At 38.3% G+C, this 21,813-nt stretch overlaps 1 long non-coding RNA gene and 1 pseudogene across 6 annotated transcripts in view; both read left to right on the forward strand.

Moving 5' to 3' along the window:
• Positions 1-21,813, forward strand: part of LOC111092836 — a 117,616-nt gene that overhangs the window by 18,609 nt on the left and 77,194 nt on the right. For 4 of the 6 annotated variants that reach the window (XR_005380018.1, XR_005380015.1, XR_005380016.1 and 1 more), the window contains exon 3: positions 17,079-17,185. The exons of 1 other annotated variant lie outside the window; for it this stretch is intronic. This is a non-coding gene — a long non-coding RNA (uncharacterized LOC111092836). Of the gene's footprint in view, positions 1-3,655; positions 3,847-17,078; positions 17,186-21,813 lie in introns of those variants that run through there. One more of the 6 variants, XR_005380013.1, reaches the window with a different exon arrangement.
• On the forward strand, positions 5,030-5,113 carry LOC119866467 (annotated as a pseudogene).

Below are 21,813 nucleotides of genomic sequence, written 5' to 3' on the forward strand. Positions count from 1 at the left end.
AAACAATTTCCTTAGACTAATCATAATTTGTTATTAAAAGGTCTCAGTGTAGTGTATTCATTTTATATTGCTGCTGTAAAAGATTACTATAAATTTAGTGATTTAAACAACACAAATGTATTGTTTTATATTTGGGTAGGTTAGAATCTGACAGGGGGTGCCTGGGTGGCTCAGTTGGTTAAGCATTGGCCTTTCGCTCAGGTCATGATCCCAGGGTTCTGCTGGGCAGGGAGTCTGCTTCTCCCTCTCCCTACCCCCTCCCCCTGCTTGTGCTTCTCTCTCAAATACATACATACATACATACATACATAAACTTTAAAAAAAGAAAAAGAAAAAGGAGAAGAAGCCTGACACAGGCCTCACTAGGCTAAAATTAAGGTGTTGGAAGGGCTGCATTCCTTCTGGAGGCTCTGGAGAAGAATCTGTTTCTTTTTCCAGCTTCTAGGGGTTGCCTACATTCCTTGCCTTGTAGCCTCCTTCTTTCTCCTTCAAAGCCAGCCACACAGCATACTTCTGACTCTGGTTCTGTTGTCACATCTTTCTCTGATCCTTCTCTCTGCCTCCCTCTTTCCCTTATAAGGACTTTTATGATCATGTTGGGTGCAGCTGGATAATCCAGGACACTCCACAGAACTGGTGATAGGAGGTCCAAGACTTGTATGCTAGCTCAACAGTGCCATCAACTGACCCCTTCTGTCTTGCTGTATGCATCCTTAGCAATGACTAAGCCTCGAGCATTGTGCACATGTTCCAGGCAAGAAAAATGAAGTAGAAGAGGCAGTACCGGAAAAATTCAGTTGGCATTTCATTTGCCAGAACTGAATCTTGGGGGCCGGGCTGACTCTAACTGCAGGGTAGTCTGAGAAGTTTAAGTTAGCTTCCCTGCATCTCTGAAAAGGGAAGGAAAATGGAAATAAGTGTGGAAATGAGTGATAGACATGCTAACCTACAGAACGACAACAGCTAAGTGATCTTTTTTTTTTTTTTTTTTTTTTTTTTCAGCTAAGTGATCTTAACAAAGAACTTTGTCTAGTTACTGAAGTGCAGGAACCAGGTGCTGGAATTCTAGTGGACCACTTGCTACACACGTTATATGACACCTGGTGACAGGTTAGGTGCAGCTTCTCTCCTCCACTCAACAGGGCTCAGTCACAAGAGATGAGGTTGAACCTGGGACAGACAACTTCATGCTGGGGCAGCCCCCCCTTCTATTCCCTACCTGTGTATAATCCCATGCTTGCTCTTCAGAAGTAAATGCCAAGTCGCATGCTTCCCGGTGCAGCTGTAACTCATTAGTCAGAGATTTCACAATGAATGCTTCTGTAAGCCAGGTGCAATCTGACCTGCCAACATTCCACATTTATCTTACTTTGCTACATTCTGGAGAGCAGAGTGGCACGAAGGCAAATCTAAGATCATATCCCCAGGGTCCCCCCGTCTGATGTATGAGGTCATGCCCTCTGAAAACCCTTTTCTTGTAGGAAACGGGTACCTAAGAAGTATTGTCCCTTTCTTCCTCTTGAGGTCAGAACCAGTTGAAAGAGATACAGTATCAGACAAATGAAGGTCAAACTGTCCTTAGTAACACTGACTAGAAGACATGGCCAAGTGGGCGCTGTCGTACTTTCCTGAGATTTGTCCAGGAGTTACTGGTACTGTTGAACAACACAGCTTCCCTGTAGAATACAGGCCTGTGAGGGGAAAGCTGGTGCACTCTCTGCAAAACACAGATCTAGAAATGGTGGGGGAAGGGTGAGCTGTTTATTCTCCTCAACTCACCTGTCCAGCTAGGCTCCCCTATTCCCCTGGGGAGGAGTAAATGAAGGGCAGAGAGAGACTTAGTGATTCTTAGCTTTCCAGGAAGTTTGAGATCACCCAGGGAACAAATGAACAATCAGGTTAGAGAATCATTTTGGTCCAGCTTAAATTACTGCATATGGAAACACAAGGGGTAGGGGTGACGTTTTCCCCCAAAGCTGTACCTTGACTGTATCAGTGTCAGTACCTTGGTTGTGATATTGTACTATAGTTTTGCAAAATGTTATCACAGGAGAAAGCCAGATAAAGGCTATGTGGGATTTCTCTGTATTATTTCTTACAATTGTGTGTGTATCTATCATTACCTCAAAATAAAGTTTAATTAAAAAGAAAAGCAGCACAAACAAAATGCACTTTCCTAGCTTTGGGGACAGGTGAGTTCAATACAAAGCAAACAAAGACACCTGCTTTCAATTTCTTTTTATCAGTAGGACTATCTTTAGGTACCTAAAAGCTATTGCCTCTAGGCTTGTGTTTAACACTGTGTTTGAGAGAATTACCTGGATTCATAAAATAGTTCTTTGGGGAAAGGTGTGGGTAGAAAAATAAATTCATTCATAAAATATTCTTCAGACATTCTTTACTTAGTTTGTAAATACCATTGGCCAATATAGTTTTCATTGTTCCTTTGTTCAACACAAAGCCATAAAGTCTCTGGAGCAGATTTTATTTTTAAGATGGCTATGGCAATCAACAGTCTTCCTCCTTAAGTTTTCAATAACCACATAATTAGCGTGCTTCTGACTCTCTCAGAAACTAAAACACAACTGAACTTTATTTGTTCTTTCATGACCCTCATGACATACCTCAGCTTCTCAGGACATGTCTCTCACTTGGTTTACATCACAAAATTTCTGGCATCATCTCAGAAGACTCCCAGAAATGCCTGTTTACCGCTCTGTCCCTCCAGTTCTCCTAGTTCTGAAGGCCTCTTCTGGTTTCACTTTCATCCCTAGCTTGGAGGCCCCACTGTCCATTGTTATTTGCAGCCTGCAAAACTCTCTCATATTCTTACTCTTCTGTTTCACTTTTACTGTAACCCTCTGACCAACAGCATACCTTCTCCATTCTTATTAGGAAGCAACTTGACAAAGAACATACCATATTAGATTTTACTTGGGACAAATATAGATTCGGATCTCAATTCTGCTCCTTTATCTTCAGTGGACATTTATTAATTTTTGCTCACCATCATTCAACCCCTTTTCTTTTGACAACAGCACTACAGTTCTCCTTTAGTGAATTACCTGTCCAACCCTCCAGGCTTGTTGGCAGCTCTCCTAAACTAAACATATGATCCTTGCTAAGGCAAACAGTTTCTCTCTAGAACTGGACTCTGGAATGGAGTGACTCGAAGACATTAAGTGATTTACATAGGCATCTATCTCTTTCTACAACTGAGATCTGTGAAAATGTTTTGTCCTTTAGATACTGGTTGATTAGCCCTCCCTTTGTTCTAATAGCTTTCACCTATCATTCCAATGAAATTCGCTTTATCTCTTATTAGCCAGAGTAATTTTCTGTTGTTTGCAACCACAAAACCCTAACGAACTAGCTGTGAAGGTTATATTAGTGACTTAAATTCTGTATAATGAAGAAAAATTACATTTACATATATAGATGTCATGCATTAAATATGAAAATAAACTTAGTGATTCTGGCCTGTAAAAGCTACAATAAATCCATGACCTCGAAACTAGGTGACCCTACCACAAAGCTTGACAATCTTTTTATTTGTTCTGGGCCATCTGTTTCTCCAAAATTCCCTCAGCAGATTTTACAAACATTTACAATTTTCTTCAAGCTGCCCATTTAACCTCTCCCTCAATCTCAACAGCTTGTCTTAAGCATAACAGGAAAATGTCAAGGAAACAGAGGTACCAGGTTTGCAGAACCTTGGAAAGTTTTATTGATCTTGTGATTCATGCCGGTTTCATGATGTCTCAAACCCAGCTCAAGAGAATAAACTTTTGAAAAAACGTATATAATCAAAGCCATCCTAAATTTGCAACATTGATTACAACAATGGTAAGAGTCTCTTTACCATTACCTACATCCTATATAAGTGTTTATAATAGTCGGAATAATTCAATGATTCTTCTTGCATATACGTACCAGTGTAATATGCAGAGTTAGACTGGGCAGATGGATGGAGTGAGGTTGTATTCTTTTCTGCTGCTGAAATTCTTCCTCCTAATTTGATGATGTTGGACTTGAAGGTCATATATGGTAACTTCTTACTGCAGGCTTCTGGTATGATGTGAAGTCAATACTATTTGCTCTTTGAACAACTGTCAGGATCAGAATGCTTCTGGTTTGTCCCGGTACTAGAGATGCTATTTGAAATTTTGTGTGCCTTCTTCCTAGTCAATCATCAGAACATCAAGATTACATGTGGCTACAAATAATTAATGTGGTAAAGGATGCAAATTATGTCTTTTTTCGTTGAAGTATAATTACCATTCAGTGCTATATTAGCTTCAGGTATACAATATAATGGCTCAACAATTCCATACATTTGTTAGTGCTCATCAAGCTAAGTGGTACTTGCAATCCCCTTTGTCTATTTCACCTAAAATTATGTCTTAATTATGAGTCTATAAAGCATTCTCAAAATGACAAAAATACAAGCATATCAGTATAAACACCAGCCATAAATGTATGCATTCCCAATGAATAGAAAGCACTATGAGATGAAGAAAACTTGATTAACTTGCAAAGGTGGTTTCAGGGTATCTAGAACCAAACCTCGTGCCTTTCTCATTGATTTTTAAAAAGACTCTTTTTATATATTTTTTTCTTTCCCTACCTCCCCCCTCACTTTGCCCTTCCCTTCTCTTCCTTTCCTTTCCTTCCTTTCTTCTTCTTTGCATTCTCTCCATTAATAATCTAGGACTAGCATTAAATTTGTTAGACATAACATTTTCTGGGAACATATGTTTCAGATTTTCTCTCCTTTTAACATTTCATTTTATTTTACAATTTCCTCCCCACACTACTGATGTTTAGATATTTTTCCCTAGATGAAACATGAGTTTTTCTTGTGATCCCTAATCAGTTTTATATGTTAGAAGAGCAGTAGCTATTTCTGGCAGTCTCTGACTAAATGGGCTTGAAGTACAGAGATGGTTTCATTAGCTTTAGAATGAGGCTCTGGAGACTCCAAGATATGGAGAAATTCTGGGTGCTCAGTCTCAATGCCAGTGATTTCAGCTTTGCACAGTGGCAGTATCGTAGCCAATGAGGTTTCTCTGAGGCGTGATTATTGCTAATTGAAAGCTTTTCTAAAAAAAAAAAAAAAAGAAAGAAAGAAAGAAAGAAAGAAAGAAAGAAAGAAAGAAAGAAAAAGAAAACTTTTCTCAATGCCAGTGATTTCATTGGCAAAATAAGGTTTGTAGCTTGAATACAAGGAAACACCTGCCTACCTGACTTCTAGCTTTGCTCCTGAAAAGGGGCTTATACCAACAAGGAAATGTTAAAAGTTTCTGATTGAGTAGGTATATGAACAGCAGGCTGCTGCCCAGTGCCCTTTACTCGGCATCACGATGTTACTGATCATAAGCTCTTGTTCATAGTGCATAGTATGGTGGAAGTGCGAAGACAGCAGGACTAGCTGTAGTAGCAATAGCCGTGTCTGTGCTAAGAACACACTGTGGGGTATGACTCAGAACGTGGTCTCGTGACAATAATTTAGGAGATGTGTAGGTCTGAAACCCTGAGCATTCCAGGGAGAGGTTGGTTGAACAATTTGTCTAGGAGAACAGAATGTGGCACGATTCTGGGAGTCTTGGCACAGCCATCATGAAGTATCTGAAAGAGGTGCTGACAGATAGGAGGTGACTATGAGGTTGGGTGTAGCTCTCTCTGCATAAACTGATGATGAGAGTAGGCGGTCTGCTCTTAATGTTGAACTAAAATGGTGAATATTGACTTGGTGGATATATTGGTGGATTCTTCTAGGAAGAGAGGGAAGCCTTCTTCTGAGATCACACTTCATTATGCCTTTGCACTAGAGTTTGTTACCAAATGGATAAAACTCTTTTTGGAGATAAGGTTTCCTTTAGAGTATCTTTTTTCTTTTTTTTAATTTCCCCTCCCAATTAGAAATTCTGGAATAGAAAAAAATACAAGGACAGTGTTCAGAATAATAAGAAAAAAGAAGTGAGGGTTGAATTGTGAAGAATACCAATACTTACTTAAAGGAAGAAGATCAACAATGGAAGCTGAGAAATAGTCATAAAAAGGTTAGGACAAAAGCCAAGGAAGAATGGTGTCACAGTGGCCCAGGGATAAGAGATTCATGAAAACAAACGCTGCAGAGATTAAGTAAGTGCTGAAAATGTATTGGAATTTTACACCAAGAGCTCTTTGCAATGTTCCAGTGACCTGGGGATCACAGTTCCCCTGGAAAAGTTTGGGTGCAGGTCAAATTGCTATGGGACAAAGAAATAGAAGGTGAAGAAGCAGAAGTGTGCACGGACTTCTCTTTTAGGAGTTCAACCATGGAGACAGAGTGGGTAACTAGAGCCAAAGTAGGAAGAGCAGTTCAGGAAGGGTTTTGTGTTTTCTTTTTTCCCCAAGTTGATATAGAAGTGAAGCTTCAGAGTATAATTTCAGAGTGTCTGGAACCAAGATAGGGGAGGATCTAGCAAGGAGGAAGTAGTTTAAGTTGACAGAGCAAAAGGGTGATGGGCGCAGAAGAAGATAGTAAAGGATACAAGGGAAGGATGACAGCCAGGCTCCAAGATGTCCCCCAGTGAGCCCTGCTTTCGGGTATTCACACCCTTGGGACATCTCCCACGTCGTACCAGGGTGGTCTTCGTGACTGACTGAATACAATAAAAGTGATACTATGTCGCTTCTGAGAAGAGGTTATAAAAGACACTGTAGCTTTCATCTTGGTGTCTTCTCTCTCTCTCTCTCTCTCATCATTCATTCTGGGGGAAACCAGCTGTCACTTCATAAGCAATCTTATGGAGAGGCACATCTGGTGAGAGGCTGAGACTTCTTGCCAACAACCAGGTGACGAACTGGCAAGGGGATCCTCTAGCTCAGGTAAGCCTTCATATGACTGCAGCCTGGCTGACATCTTGGCTGTAACCTCAGGAGACCGTCTAAGGCAGAAACACTCAGCTAAGCTGCTCCCAGATTCCTCACCATTTGGAATGGTGTGAGATAATAAATGTTTATTGTTTGAAACTGCCAAGTCTCAAGTAATTTGCTATGTAGTGTAAGGGAGGGAAAAGTGTTCCTCAAACCTGTGAAGGTCCCTGGCTTAGTCTGAAAATTAAACCGACAAAGACAGATTAGTAAAAGAGAAACATACAAATTTAATACAAGTTTTATGGGACACAGGAACCTTCGTAGGGTAATGAAGACCCAAAGAAACAGTTAGACCTGAGTACTTTTATGCTAGGTTTGAAGAGAGGATTGATATGGAGGAGTATGAGAGATTATGAGGTAATTATAGTAACATACTCAACAAGGCCGTTTGTTTGGATTCTTCTTGATGTCCTTTTGTCCTGGAGATAATGATGCTCTTTCCACCATGTATAGGGAGGGCACCTCGTCCATGAGGGTTTTATGACCCGATTCAAGGCAGAAGTGTAGGAGGAAGGTCAGAGTGATCTTCCTGCTTCTGCTTGTTTTCTCAAACTCCTTCAGTTAAAATATTCATATTTTGGGATAGTGTGTTCTGAACCCCATCAGCATAAATAGATAAATAATACAGGAGGGAGTACCTTTGGGCAGGAGGATATTCTGTTTCCTTTGAGAAGTTATCAAGTCATCATTTTTACAAGTTCTTGTTCTTTAAGTTTATTCTTTATTCTTAAAAATTTTCAAATATTAATTTACAACCAGGCTTTAATCATTTTTATTGCTCAGTAAAACCCCCATGAATCTACTTTTTGTAACATCCCACTCAAAGTTGTCTATAATACCTCTTAGCTGATATCCATTTAATGATTCATTTGATAACTACTTATTATGTGACAATAAACTTTAGAAAAAGCAGTGTTGCTTTTAAAGTGATCAGTACAGTGACAGATGAGCTATTTGCTAGTATATCCAAATTATCCACCCATATTGAACAAAGCAGTGTGGGTGTTAAGCATAAAAGCATGAACAAATGTCCAAATAGTATATGTAAGAAGTTAATAATCCAGGTAGAAAAAAAATGACACAAAGAACCCATGCATGCATGAAGAACAATTTGAGAATGTATCAAATCAAAGTGGTGTTCAAAGCAAAAATCATGTTTGCATGACGAACAGTAGAGTATCAGTTAAGACAAGTGATATTCTTGATCACAGAACAATGAGAAATTCTTCCAGCAAGTAGGTGTAACTGCCAAATGGGATCATATAAAAGACGTATGAAGGGAAAGCTAATTTGGGGGATATAACCAGGTGGAACTGAAGCTGATTCTTGCAGTTATGCCTCGGGTCATCCAAGAGAGTTGTACCCCCTTTCTTTTTTTTTTTTAATTTTTATTTATTTATGATAGTCACAGAGAGAGAGAGAGAGAGAGAGAGAGAGAGGCAGAGACATAGGCAGAGGGAGAAGCAGGCTCCATGCACCTGGAGCCCGATGTGGGATTCGATCCCGGGTCTCCAGCGCCCTGGGCCAAAGGCAGGCGCCAAACCGCTACACCACCCAGAGATCCCTTGTACCCCCTTTCTAACCGTTTATGATAAGTACAAGATTCATGCATAAAAAAAATTATTCTGTTGGTGGGTGTGACTTACTGCATAATAAACTTGTGAATTTTCAATCATTTCCATTATTTATCTCAGAACTTTACTCTTGTATTCATTTAGGAAGGACTTATATGCAAACCATTGTGCAAAGTTTAAAATGCCAAATATGTCTCAAAGAAATGAAAGACTGTTTTTTTTACTTAACAAGTTTTGTTTTTAGGGTGGTGGTGGTGTTTGTGTGTGTGTGTGTGTGTGTGTGTGTGTGTTTAATCACTATCTCGTCTCCTTTGCTGTATTTTGGGTTTCATTAGGTTAGAGTAGGCTGGACCATAGTGAGAGGTCATGGGCCTGGGCAAAGGTGGCAAGATTAATAGTCCCCGCTGTCAGTACAGAAAAGGGTCTAAGGAGATGGACATAATTTTCATGGTTTCCCATTAACACTCTGTAGGAAAAATTACAGTACTTAGAAATGGAAGACTTTGAATTCTGATTTTACTAATTTAGTAGCTGTGTGTGATACTGAGCAAAAGACTCACCTCTCTGAGTCTCAATGTCTCCTCCACAAAGTAGAGCTAAAAAAAACCCCTGCCATTATTACATTCTATTTTTTTCTTAAAAGTCAAATGAGCCTTGTATCAAATATATGTGAAACTATTTTTAAAGCTATAAACATTATTTTTATTGCCGTTTCTATTATCATTTCGTCTTACCTTGAACTTTTATGTTCTTGGCAAAAGCTCAGATGGTCTTTAAGTCTTGAGGGCAATGTGAGAAAGACTCATAGCTAATGCTGAAAAAAGAAAACAAACCCATTGTTTTTTAAACAAAATTATTAACACATTTGAAATTAATTTTTGAGTCAAAAATAATGCCTAAAACAAGTCTATATTACTGGAAAATATCAAATATATCTTTGGGATTGCAAAGACTTTATATTTCACACCCTAGAACAAGATCTTTTTTCCCAACACCAAGAAGCTAAAGTAGGGGTTTCTGGCTGGCTCAGTCAGTTATGCATCAGACTTCTGATCTCAGGATCCTGAGTTCAAGCCCTGCATTTGGTTCTACCACGGATGAAGCCTACTTAAAAAAAAAAAAAAAAAAGCTAACCTATTAGCATTTGCTTTTGCAAATAATTGAAACAAACAAACAAGAAAACCAATGGAGACTTAATATATTGATTATGTAGGGATGCCTGGGTGGGTCAGTGGTTGAGTGTCTGCCTTTGGCTCAGGGCATGATCCTGAGGTCCTGGGACTGAGTCCCACATTGAGTTCCTCCTGGGGAGACTGCTTTTTCCTCTGCCTAGGTCTCTGTCTCTCTCTCTATGTCTCTCATGAATAAATAAAATCTTTAAAATATATATATATATAGATATATAGATTATATGAAAGGTAAGTACCTTGGGATATTAAAACACTTGATTTTTCTAATTATAAACATAATACATTTATTGTGGAAAATTTGGTAACTGCATGTAAATATAAAGAAGAGAATTATTAGAACTCATAATCACATTACTCAAAAACAGTCACTGTTAACATTTTTGCATAGTTTTTCCAATTTCCTTCTCCCTCTTTTTTGGCTTTTTTTCCCCACGTATTTTGAATCATAGTACTATAGCATTAAATAATCTTTCAAAATACGATTTTTACTATCATAGTCTAAAATTTTTTTTTTTTTGCATGTAAAATTTAAGTTGTTTTTTAGATCTAAAATCTAAAAATCTTTTTTAAAAAAAACATCTAGGGATGCCAGGGTAGCTCAGTGGTTGAGCGTCTGCCTTCTGCTCAGTGTGTGAACCCCACATCGGGCTTCCCGCAGGGAGCCTGCTTCTCCCTCTGCCTATGTCTCAGTCTCTTTGTGTCTCTCATGAATAAATAAAAAAAAAATCTTAAAAAAAATCTGAATTTATTTCAAAGGTAAATCTTTTCTTCTCCAAGTATTTTCGTAAGAACCTATGTTCCAAATCTTGTATTACTCTGAACTCCTTTGCTTCTTTTTCTTCTGGGAAGACCTCTGAATTAACTTGATTCTGAATCAGATCTGAATTTTGTCACTGAATCTGAAGAATTCTTCCTTTTTTATCCAATTACCATAAGCCTAGGACAGGCCTTTGTTTCTCCCACTTTAGGCTACTGAAGTAGTTTTCTTACTGGTTTCCTTCTTTCTAGTCTTTTTTCTCTCTAATTCATTTTACAGACCTCTTTAATATATCATTACACTGCTCAAAAATATTGACTGTTTCTAGGTTCTATAGGCAGAGGCTGCAAAGTGGAGCTCCAAGGCTGGATATAGACTGCAAATTTGTTTTATTGCTCCACTGTGTTTTGAACTTTTTTTTTTTTAATTAGTTGGAATCCTTTAGGTGGATTTTATGTTTCACTGATTTATTACTTGGCTGGCTTCTAGGTTTCCAAGTAAAGCTGAGCAGATTTGGCATTGTAGGTCTACAGAGGGCACTGTGTACATAACACCCCCTACAGTTGTGCCATGCACAACCAGTATGATCATAGCTCTACCCCATGGTCTGGCTGAAACCTCTGGACGTTTGAAGCTCTATACTCTAGTTTATACAATATGTCAAAGAAAACTGATGTCTTGTCTAGTCCTGTCCACAATAACTACTAATCAAGCCCATTCTGTACCAAAGCCTAGAAAAGGCTGACATTTCTAAAACTTTGCACTCTAAGATAAGTTTTAAAAAACAGGAACCATTCTAAAAGCCTTGAACTCTAAGATAAGCCAGAAAGTTGTTTTTTATTCAAAAGACAGAAATATGTTTTCTTTTGTATCAAAATGGACCCAAAAGTTATCCAGTTGGAATTACTCACTACCATAGAACAGAGTTATCTCCTGACCTTGTGATTTTTAATTCAAAGGCTTCTATTTTCTTGATTGAGTCAATTCTGCACTAACTTGTCTCTTTTGCAAATGCAAGTTAAAACTCTACTCAGTTCTTGAATTTGTGTCTGAGTTTTGCAGAATAAAGTTCCTTTAATCCTAATTCTAAACTCTTTACAAAAAAAAAAATAAATAAATAAACTCTTTACAATGTGGGTCCTATATCCCCCAAATTTTCTCTTTTGCATAAAAAATTCAAATAAACTAATAAAGGAACTGACCAATTTCCCCCTAAAGTATAAACTTCACAATGCTTTGTTGTTTTCTTCCTTCCCCTGATCCTTTGTTCCCCTCTTCCTCTCCTCTTAACCTATGTCACTTCTCTTCAAGGCCATTTTTTTTTAAGATTTTATTTATTTATTCATGAGACACACACACACACACACACACACACACAGAGAGAGAGAGAGAGAGAGAGAGAGAGAGAGAGGCAGAGGGAGAATCGATCCCAGGTCTCCAAGATAAGGCCCTGGGCTGAAGGCGACACTAAACCACCAGGGCTGCCCATCTTCAAGGCTATTTTAATCCCACTGCCCTCCCAGCTGTGCCACCTTAGTGTCCATCTGTTTTTCTCAGAACTCTTTCTGCCCTTATTGCCTATCTGGTCATTTATTTGACACAATGTGAATACTGTATGTGTGCATTTTTAAAATTTATTTTTTCTCTTTTTTCTTATGATAAAAGTAAGACTTGTTCAATTTAAAATATAGAAAACATAAAGGAGCAAAATGAAATGAAACACTTGTCATAAAACAATAAATACAGAAGAGAAAAAAAAACCCTAGTCAAACATTTGTGTAATCTTGTGATGGGGATGGACCATCTAGATCTAGTCTGGTGCCAGAAATATAAAACTTGAATTTAGAAACAATAATTTGCCTTTATAAAAGTGTTACCCCTCTCTACATGATACTTGTTTCATGGAGTAAAACATCAAGTTCCTTTTTTGTTAGGTGAGTTTTGATTTCAGAGGACACTGATCTCCTTGAACAGAAGAAAAAATGGACAGCCTCTCCAGACTTTGATTCATAGAATCATGTATCTCTATAAAGCACTTGTGCCATTGCACAGAGTAAAAGTGTGTAATGTGTTGACACTTAGAATAGAAACTGTTAGTATCATCAGGGCCTTTGGTTCTAAATAGAGTTTAGACAGTTCCAGCAAGAAAATAATGGAAAATTTGTGATTTATGGAACGAAACTACTAAGTATCAGAGTTAATCACTATTCTTTTAGTCTTAGAGTTAAAGAGAAGCTATTGAACTAGTCATTGATACTTTTGACATCTGATGAAATCTACCTTATTTTCAAAAAGCCAAAAGAAGGAGTTTTTTTCTTCCAAGAAAAATATAGTAAAATCTTTAAGTAATGAATAACATATAAAACACTTTCAAACTACCATGGATCACCAGTCTGTGTTTCAATATGTTGAGTGGATGAAGTCTGAGTACCACTTGGAAAGTTCCCTGCCTTCATAATCTCTATGCATGCTTTCTATTCCTCACTTCAGATGCCTTTTGGAGTTTTCGTCTTTTATTATAAAGAACTGATTTTTTTTCTCAAACTTTTGGAAAGTGAATCAAGCTTCTTTAGTAAATTGTGTTTTATCATTTAGTAAATTGTGCTTATTTATGTAAATGATTATATATTTATCTAAAATATGTAAATATTATGTAAATGATTATATATTTATCTAAAATATGTAATCTAAATAGAGAATGGTGAACTTATTATGCAAATACAAGAAAGCCTTGAGAAAGTCCCTTAGCTGTTCCATACAGATCCAGAGCGTTGGGGTTTACGGATGGCAGCTTCGTTGGGTTGAGAAGGATGACGAATGGTATATGGTATCACAGGGATTAGTGTTGGGCTAGTCCTTTGAGAAAAAGTCATTTTCCACATCAAAGGGCACATGTGGGAGAGTTTATTAAAATTATGGAGGCACTAATGCCAATCCAAGCCTCCTTTTGTTACTGTCCCCCTTCCAAAAGAATTGTGAGCGCTAAGCCCAAACTCATAAAAATTCTGGAGATGGTACTGCCTTAAACCTTTCTGGAAAATATATATTCACCCTTATTCCCATTCTACCCTCTTTCAGAAGGCAGAGGGAAGTAAAGAAAGAAAATAATAATAATATTTATTAAGTCCTTAATATTTTGCCTGCCTTATATTTAATAACATATGTAGTCCTCTCAACAACTTAAAAGGTAGTACTGTACATCTTCTTATTTTGCAGATGAGGAAATTGAGCTTTGAAGAGGTTAATTTATGTGAGAGTCCCTGACATCCTGAAAGTTTTCCACATGGCCCCTGTGTGTCTACTGGGCCTAAATTATTCCTCCCATTCCTTCTTGCACAGGATTTTTTTTTATGATTTTATTTATTTATTCATGAGAGACACAGAGAGAGAGAGAGAGAGAGAGGCAGAGACACAGACAGAGGGAGAAGCAGGCTCCATGCAGGGAGCCCCATGTGGGACTTGATCCTGGGACTCCAGGATCAGGCCCTGGGCTAAAGGCAGGCACTAAACTGCTGAGCCACCTGGGCTGCCCCTTGCACAGGATTTTAATCCTGATCTGTCACTCCCATCCATTCTGATTAATTCAAATTGCCCAAACAATGGCTACTAATTTGCAATAACAATTTCCTCCTATTCTTAGATGCTTTTCTGACCAGCTATTCCCAGAACTGACTGAATTTTGGCCCACAGTCCCCTTCTTGATCCCAGCTAAAATCCTATAAGTTCCTGACCCTTCCTTCCTAAAGACAAACTGTTTTCTAGTTCCTTCAGGAGCCTTCTCAGGACAAACATTTTATTTTTTAAATATTTATTTATTTAAATTTTAACTAGTTAACATACAGTGCATATTGGTTTCTGGAGTAGAACTCAGTGACTCATCACAAAAAGTGCCCTCCTTGATTCCCTTCACCCATCTATTCCATCTCTCCTTCCATCTCCCTTCATCAACCCTCAGTTTGTTCTCTGTTAAGAGTCTCTGTGGTTTGTTTCCCTCTCTCCCTTCCCATATGTTCATCTTTTTTCTTTCTTAAATTTCACATATGACTGAGATCATATATCTGTCTTTCTCTGACTTATTTCATTTAGCACAATACACTCTAGCTCTATCCACGTCATTGCAAATGGCAAGATTTCATTCTTTTTGATGGCTGAGTGATACTCCATTATATATATTTATATCTTCTTTATCCAATCATATATATATGTATATATAAATATAGATATACCACATCTTCTTTATCCATTCAGTAGTCGATGGATATTTGGGCTCTCTCCACAGTTTGGCTCTTGTTGATAATGCTGCTATAAAAATCAGGGTGCATGTACCTCTTTGAATCAGTATTTTTGTATGCTTTGGATAAATACTTAGTACTGTAATTTCTGGGTCATAGGATAGTTCTATTTTTAAGTTTCAGAGGAACCTCTATACTGTTTGTTCTCCAGAGTGGCTGCACCAGTTTGCATTCCCACCAACAGTGCAAGAGTCTCCTCTTTCTCCACATCCTCACTAACACCTGTTTCTTGTGTTGTTAATTTTAGCCATTCTGACAGGTGTGAGGTGATATCTCATTGTGGTTTTGATTTGTATTTCCCTGATGATGAGTGATGTTGAGCATCTTCTCAGGTGTCTGTTGGCCATCTGGATGTTTTCTTTTTTCTTTCTTTTTTTTTTTTTTTAATTTTTTTCATCTGGATGTTTTCTTTGGAAAATTGTCTGACATGAAATGTCAGGACCAACATTTTATTTTATTTTAAAGATTTTATTTATTTATTTATTTTTTTAATTTTATTTTATTTTTTTTTAAAGATTTTTTATTTATTTATTCATGATAGTCACAGAGAGAGAGAGAGGCAGAGACACAGGCAGAGGGAGAAGCAGGCTCCATGCACCGGGAGCCCGATGTGGGATTCGATCCCGGGTCTCCAGGATCGCGCCCTGGGCCAAAGGCAGGCGCCAAACCGCTGCGCCACCCAGGGATCCCAGATTTTATTTATTTATTGGAGAGAGAGAGCACAAGCAAGTGAGAGAGAGAGAGAGAGAGAGAGCAGAAGCATTGGGGAGGAGCAGAGGGAGAGGGAGAAGCAGGCTCCCCCTTAGCAGGGAGCCAGATGCAGGGCTCTGATCCAAGGACCCTGGAATCATGATGGGAGCTGAAGGCAGATGCTTAACCAACTGAACCGCTCAGGCACCCAGGACCAACATTTTAAAATAAGGTTTTTTTTTAAAAAAATTTTTTTATTTTTTATTTTTTCATGAGAGACACAGAGAAAGAGGCAGAGACATAGGCAGATACAATGTGGCATCTATCTCAGCACCCCGGGATCACGCCCTGAGCCGAAGGCAGATGCTCAACCACTGAGCCACCCTGGTGCCCCTAAAATAAAGTCTTATGCTAATGGTGTTCTGGCTGATTTTTTTCCACATTAATTTCCCCAAAGCCACATGGCTAGGAAGTAGTAGAGCTAAGATTGAGACCCTGATCATTTAACTGCTATACTATATTGATAATTTTCCATTTTAAAAGTTACTGGCTGAGTTTGTTTGCAAACTAAAATGCCCTTTCTTAGAGAAGTGATTTCATGGTCAGAAGACAGCTCTTTAGGCTGTTATAACCACCACGAGGTGCTATAAATGGAAGAAACAAAGTGATAATGAAATTGTGTGAATGAAAGAAATAGGCTTTTGGTAGAGTGACCATAAAATTTATTTCCGACTAGGAGACTTTGGAAAAAGAGTGTTCTTAATAATTATTCTAGGACAATAGGCATAAATAGGACTATCTTCATTCTAGGTGTAGGTCACAGCTGAATGATGAAGTTCTCTTAACTGCTTGAACTGTAAATGGGAGTGTTAACACCTAACTGAAGGGGGCAGTAGTGAGAATGAAATGAGAGTATAATGCACACTTGAATGTAAAGTACCATATAAATATAACATTTTAATAATGATTATCACTAATTATTACTAATATTGCTGACCTGCACCATGAAAACTGTGTGTGAATACATATGTGTATGAATATATAATTTTTGTAGAGGTATAATTGACATATTATATTAGTTTCAAGTGTACAACAGAATGATTTGATATTTATGTATGTTGGGAAACAATCACCACAAGAAGCCTAGTTCACTCCACTGTATATTAAATATTGATTTATGTTGCTCTTCTCTTTGATACTCTCTTTGCCTAGTTTATTTGCTCTTACTATAGTAAGAGGCATAGAAAGCAAACAAAGCAGTAAGAGTCCATAGGCATTCCTTCCTTGCCAGGGTACGTAAACTACCTAGAGAGGGAGTTCTGTTTCACCACAGAAAAAACCCAAAAACAAAAAACAACTCTGTTTTTATTGAAGTATACAATGAATCAATGTTGTTGAATCAGACATCAAATTTATAAACACAAACCCCAATCACTAATCCAATCACAGAAAGGTTCACAGATACTTAGTACCCATGGAGTTCTTAAGCCCAAGTCTTGGCTTATATTTTATTTACAATCTAAAATCTGTGTTCAGGTTATCTTACCTTTAATCGACTGTTACATCTCCCCCAGATCTTCCTCCAAGGTGGCACTATTTAGACTAACCTCTTATTGACGATTTACTTCATTTCTCATTATAATATTATCCTCAGGAGGTGGCGCATCTGCTTGGTAACCAGTGCATGCCTGGGGAGTCCTGTGTTGTGGAGCCCTTTACCCATTTCCTTGGCCAGTTTCCAATGTGCTCTTGACTTACTTGGTAAGTAAGGTCTGGTAGTCTCAAGTCTGAAGCACAATTTGGTCTTCATTCTCTTATCTCTTATCTGAGAGCCAGCTATGCAACTTCATTCCTCTTTATTGACGACCAGGATAATTTTCCCATAGAACTGAAAATCCTCAAAATACCCGTATCTATAGGACCCTGTTCACCATTTTCCAAAGCTTTTAACCAAATGTAATTATTTTTTATAATTCTATGGAGATTCTGTGCTCGCTTGGCAGCACATATAATAATTCTATGGAGATAGTATTATCTACGTGTATTTCTTACATTCTATTATGATTCATTCATTCATGTTTTTAACAAAGGTTTATTAAGCACCTAGTATATGACAGGCATTGATTTAGGTATAGAGATAATACAGGGTGAAAACTCAGTTTTTGCTTTCAGGGAGTTTACATTTAATGGGGGAACACAAAAAACCCAACAAATAAATAGATAATATATCAAATAGTAATAGGTGTTATGGAGAAAAATAAGAGCAAGGCGGGTGAGGCAGTCCTGGGGAAGGGTGGCAGAAATACAAAATAGTATATAGGGTGGTCAGGGAAAGCTTCACCATGAAAGTGACATCTAAATAGAGACCTGAAGGAAGTAAGGGAGGAAGCCATATGGTTATGTGATGAAAAAGTATTCCAAACAGAAGGAAAAGCAAGTGCATTGTTATGCTGAGCACTTGGTGTTGTTTGTAAGTGATAAATCACTGAATTCCACTCCTGAAACCAATATTGCCCTGTATATTCACTACCTAGAATTTAAATAACAATTTGAGAAAAAAAAAAAGAAAGAAAAAGAAGTACAAAGGTCCTGAGGTAGAAGCATGCTTCCATTCAGGAAAAAAAAAGGAAGCCAGTGTAGCTGGAGTTGAGGGACCAATGGGAAGATAAAAGGAGACGAGGCCAGGGAGGCTAGAGTTAGGTGTTGGTTGTAAAATCATAAGTGAGTTAGGACTTCATTGCAGGCTTTGAGCCAAAATCTGACATGATCCGGGTTGCATTTTTAATAGTATGAAGAACAGATACAGAGAAGTGTAGAGATTAACTAGAAAGTTATTGCAATAATCTGGGCAAGAAATGATGATGGTTTGAAACAGTGGTAGCAGTGATGTACTATGAGATGGTCAGTTATGGATATATTACATTTACAATTTAAAACTAATATAATTTGTTAAAGGATTCATGTAGAGTTTGAGAGAAAGACATCAAATATGACTCCAAGATGTTTGCTCTAGACATAGAATAGAATTTTTTCTTTTCTTCTTTTTTTTTTTTTTTTTTTTTTAAGATTTTGTTTATTTATTCATGAGAGACACAGAGACCCAGGCAGAGGGAGAAGCAGGCTCCACCCAAGTAGCCCGATGTGGGACTCGATCCCGGGTCTCCAGGATCACACCCCAGGCTGCAAGCCGCTAAACCGCTGAGCCACCTGGGGATCCCTAGAATAGAATTTTTTCTTTACTAAGCTGGGTAATGCTATAGGGAGGGTAGGATTTTTTTTTTTTCCAGTTGAGGGCTGTTTGGGTTGTTTTTGATGGTTTTGATGATTATGAATAAAGCTGCTTTAAACATTCACATACAGTTTTTTTGTGTGAACATAGATTTTCATTACCTTTAGATAAATATGCTAAGTATATGTTTAACTTTAAAAGAAACTGCCAAAGAGTTTCCCAAATTGGTTGTCCTAGTCTGCCTTCTCACCAGCAATGTATAAGAATTCCAGTTACTAAAAAAAAAAAAAAAAAAAAAGAATTCCAGTTACTGGGATGCCTGGGTGGCTCTTCCGTTGAGCGCCTGCCTTTGGCTCAGGGTGTGATTCTGGAGTCCCGGGATTAAGTCCCACACTGGGCTCCCTGCAAGGAGCCTGCTTCTCCCTCTGCCTGTGTCTTTGCCTCTCTCTGTGTGTCTCTCATGAATAAATAAATAAATAATCTTAAAAAAAAAAAAAAAGAATTCCAGTTACTGTGAGTTCTCACCAGCTCTTGGTATTGTCAATTGTGTGTGTGTTGCTAAGAGGTATGTAGCATTTCATTTTCATTGTAGTTTTGCATTTCCTTATGACTAGTGATGTTGAACATCACTTCATATGCTTATTTGCCATCTGTACATCTTTTTTGGTAAAGTGATTATTTAAATCTTTTAACATTTAAAAAATAAGACTGTTTATGTTCTTCTGCATTTTGGGAGTTCTTTCCATATGCTGGAGTCAAGTCCTTTTTTTTTTTTTTTTTTAAAGATTTTACAATATTTAGGGAGAAGGGGAAGCAGGCTCTATGCGGGGAGTCCAACATGGGACTTGATCCCAGCTCCCCAGGATCACACCCTGGGCTGAATGTGGCGCTAAACCACTGAGCCAGCCAGGCTGACCCTGGAGTCAAGTCCTTTGTCAGATATATAATTTGAAAATATTTTCCCAGAAGGGTAAGGTTGAAAGGAGATTAGGAGTTTGTTTTTAGAGAAGTTGAGTTTTTGATCACTATTTGACATCCAGGTAGGAATGTGGAATAGGCAGGAGTTTGGAAGAGAGGCTGAGGCTGGAGAGGGGCACCTGGGAGGCTCAGCAGTTGGGCGTCTTCCTTTGGCTCAGGTCATGATCCCAGGGTCCTAGGACTGTCCTGCATTGGGCTCCCCAAAGGGAGCCTGCTTCTGCCTCTGCCTCTGCCTATGTCTCTGCCTCTCTCTTTGTGTCTCTCATGAATAAATAAATAAAATCTTAAAAAAAAAATTTGGTCCTGCCACCTTGCTGAATTGCTGTATGAGTTCTAGCAATCTTGGGGTGGAGTCTTTTGAGTTTTCTATGTACAGTATCATGTCATCTGTGAAGAGGGAGAGTTTGACTTCTTCTTTGCCAATCTGAATGCCTTTTATTTCTTTTTGTTGTCTGATTGCTGAGGCTAGGGCTTCTAGTACTATGTTGAATAGCAATGGTGAGAGTGGACATCCCTGTAATGTTCCTGATCTTAGGGGAAAGGCTCCTAGTGTTTCCCCATTGAGAATATTTGCTGTGGGCTTTTCGTTGATGGCTTTTAAGATGCTGAGGAATGTTCCCTCTATCCCTACACTCTGAAGAGTTTTAATCAGGAATGGATGCTGTATTTTGTCAAATGCTTTCTCTGCATCTATTGAGAAGATCATATGGTCCTTGTTTTTTCTCTTATTGAAGTGATCTATCACATTGATTGTTTTACGAGTGTTGAACCACCCTTGCATCCTGGGGATAAATCCCAGTTGGTCATGGTGAATAATCTTCTTAATGTACTGTTGGATTCTATTGGCTAGTATCTTGGTGAGAATTTTTGCATCTGTGTTCATCAGGGAGTTTGGTCTATAAATCTTTTTGGTGGGGTCTTTGTCTGGTTTTGAGATCAAGGTAATGCAGGCCTCAAAAAAATGAGTTTGGAAGTATTCCATCCCTTTCTATCCTTCAAAACAGCTTTAGTAGAATAGGTATTATTTCTTCTTTAAATGTTTGATAGAATTCCCCTGGGAAGCCATCTGGCCCTGGACTTTTGTGTCCTGGGAGGTTTTTGATTGATTCAATTTCCTCACTGGTTATTGTCCTCTTCAGGTTTTTTATTTCTTCCTTTCCAGTTTTGGTAATTTGTGAGTTTCCAGAAATGCATCCATTTCTTCTTGATTGCCTAATTTGTTGGCATATAGTTGCTCATAATACATTTTTAAAATCGTTTGTTTTTCCTTGATATTGGTTGTGGTCTCTTCTCTTTCATCCGTAATTTTATTAATTTGAGTCTTTTCTCTTTTCTTTTTAATAAGGCTGGCTAAGGGTTTATCTATCTTATTAATTGTTTCAAAGAACCAGTTCCTGGTTTTGTTGATCTGTTCTACAGTTCTTCTGGTCTCTATTTCATTGAGTTCTGCTCTGAAACACCATGACACCTGCACCCCAATGTTCATAGCAGCAATGTCCATAATAACCAAACTGCGGAAGGAGCCATGATGTCCTTTGACAGATAAATGGGTAAAGAAGATGTGGTATTTATATACAATGGATTATTAGCCATCAGAAGACACAAATACCCACCATTTGCTTTGACATGGATGGAACTGGAGGATATTATGCTGAGTGAAATAAGTCAATCAGAAAAGGACAATCATCATATGGTTTCTCTCATACGTGGAATATAAGAAAGAGTGAAAGGGATTATAAGGGAAAGGAGGAGAACTGAGTGGGAAAAATTAGAGAGGGAGACAAACCATGAGAGACTCCTAACTCTGGGAAACAAAGGGGTGTGGAAGGGGAGGTGGGGGAAGGGATAGGGTAACTGGGGGATGGGCAATGAGAGCACCTGATGGGATGAGGTGCCATATAGTATAACTGGCTGTTATACTATATGTTGGCAAATTGAATTTAAATTAAAAAATGTAAGGCAGCCCCGGTGGCGCAGCGGTTTAGCGCCGCCTGCAGCCCAGGGCGTGATCCTGGGGACCCTGGATCGAGTCCCACGTCGGGCTCCCTGCATTGAGCCTGCTTCTCCCTCTGCCTGTGTCTCTGCCTTTCTCTCTCTCTCTGTCTAAATAAATAAATTAATTAATTAATTAATTAATTAATTAATTAAAAAAATAAATTAAAAAATGTAAAAAAAAAATTGG

Source organism: Canis lupus, chromosome 27 (assembly GCF_011100685.1).
Source record: "Canis lupus familiaris isolate Mischka breed German Shepherd chromosome 27, alternate assembly UU_Cfam_GSD_1.0, whole genome shotgun sequence".
Lineage (NCBI taxonomy): Eukaryota > Metazoa > Chordata > Mammalia > Carnivora > Canidae > Canis > Canis lupus.